Source organism: Bombus vosnesenskii, unplaced genomic scaffold (genome assembly GCF_011952255.1).
Source record: "Bombus vosnesenskii isolate JDL3184/JDL3185 unplaced genomic scaffold, Bvos_JDL3184-5_v1.1 scf7180000015073, whole genome shotgun sequence".
NCBI classification, from domain to species: Eukaryota; Metazoa; Arthropoda; class Insecta; order Hymenoptera; family Apidae; genus Bombus; species Bombus vosnesenskii.
In genome coordinates, this window is record NW_022883808.1 from 26,235 (window position 1) to 28,251 (window position 2,017).

General features: G+C 33.9%; 1 pseudogene; it reads left to right on the top strand.

Moving 5' to 3' along the window:
* Positions 1-320: 320 nt before the first annotated feature.
* On the top strand, positions 321-1,286 carry LOC117240919 (annotated as a pseudogene).
* The last annotated feature ends 731 nt before the right edge of the window (positions 1,287-2,017 follow it).

The following is a 2,017-nucleotide window of genomic DNA, read 5'->3' on the forward strand; positions in this document are numbered from 1 at the left end:
TTTTGGCGATCCGTGCCAGGATCCATCAACTTCAAGAAAACGAAATTACGCATTTCGGCATACGTGCATCATTGAAGATTGAGGGATCAGCGGACCTCTGCAGATCAGCTCACTTTGCGTGAAAACGGCTTCTACGGAAAGCGGACTACGGTCATCACCAAAACTGAAACTGGTCACGAAAAGAAGAATATTCAGGTAAAGAACTGGATTCTTTTAAATATTATCGTACTCGTCGCAATAGCTTCGCTAGTACAGACTCCAACAACAGTACAATAACCACTATAAGCAAAAAATCAGAAGACACATCTTCTGTTAGCCCTATGGCTACTGCTGTGGATCCAAGTATTCGGGCCATACTAGACGCTATGCAAAAGCAGAACGAAATCAAGTTAAGAAAACTGTTAAAGGAGACTATTAAAGCAGCGACTAGTCGGAGTTATCAGGGTAGTTTAGTTTCTCATAATTTGAACAAAAGCTTGGAGAAAACAGACGTTACTGTAGGAAATGAAGAAATGGTTTTGAAAGAATTTTTAAAAGAATTGCAGTCTAATGTAGAAAATTCTTATGAAAAGAAAGTATCAATTGACACCGCTTCACAGGATTATATTTTCATTAAAACAGACTTAATGTTTGATGTCAATAGCTCAACAGAATACCAGAAAGAGTCTGTGAAACGAAGGAAAGAAGATATTGCAGTATTGTATAATGATTTGTCACCATCTTCGTCACAAGATACTCAAAATTTACAAGAATGGTTTGACAAAAAAAGTAAAAGTTTAGGAGAAACAGAAAAAGATCATAACAAGAAGGATAATATTTCAATGAGAAATATTTTGGACGGCGATACAAATAAAGAAAACCAAATTGAAACGAAGGAATTAGAAGCAGTTAGTAAATCAACTGCTGAAAATGATACAAAATCAATAGACAACGTTGAACAAAATATATCATTAGAATCCATACAAAAAGCAAGAGATAATGCTTACAATAATGAACATTTGCTTATAGAAGAAGACCAAATGATGACAGCGAAAAATGCGTGTGACACTACAGAATCAAAAACTTCAGCAGATCTTATGTCGAGAAATTTAGATGCTAATACACAAGAGAAGTCTTTAGAGAATAAAGATGACAAGAATCCATCTCCATCTATGTTAGATAGTAGTAAACGGAGCAGTCGTTATAATGTTGCTGCAAAGCCTGCTACTTCGCCAAAATTTGAAGAAATTGTTTATAATCAAACCAGACAATCAAACACAAATAAAATTTTGCGAAGCGCTTTAAAGACGAAATTAATCGAAGACAAGTGTGAAATAATTAATAAACAAAAGGCATCGGAAAATGTAGAAAATAAATTTGCCAAAGAAGAAAAAAGAGGTGTTAAACAAAAAGCAATTTCAGATAGTGAAAACGAAACAACTGATACTCGTCAACGAAGGGAAGTTCTTCTAACGAACACAGCTAGTGACAGCGATAGGTATAAATCTGTAGAAAATGATAATGCAGTAACGGGTGTAATAGCAACTGATGAAGCGAAACATAGGGGCAGACCTAGGAGATCGGATAAAGTCGAAGTTAAAAAAGATGAAGATACAAGGAAGATCCTACAAAATGAGAAGGGTGGATTAGAAGAACAAAGAAAACTCGAAGAAGATACAAAAGAAGAAACTACAGAGACAGAAGTCAATTCAAAAGGTATATTGAATAATAAGTGCGATTTACTTGATACCGAAAGAGCTATTGAAATTAATGATATGGTTCAAGATATTAAATTTACTGAAGGTAGAAGCCGCACTCAAAATGATATGGAAGATGTAGTAGAAGATCCACAAGAATTATCTAATAAAAGTAAGTTATCAGAAATAAGGATTGCACTTAACAAGATTGAATATACAAAAACTATTTTACGGAATAAAAAGAATTCATTAGAAAGAGAAAGAGGAGTAAGGGAAAAGAAGAAAATGTACAGACAGAAATTATTTCAAAAAATATATCAGATGATAAATGTGATTTGCTT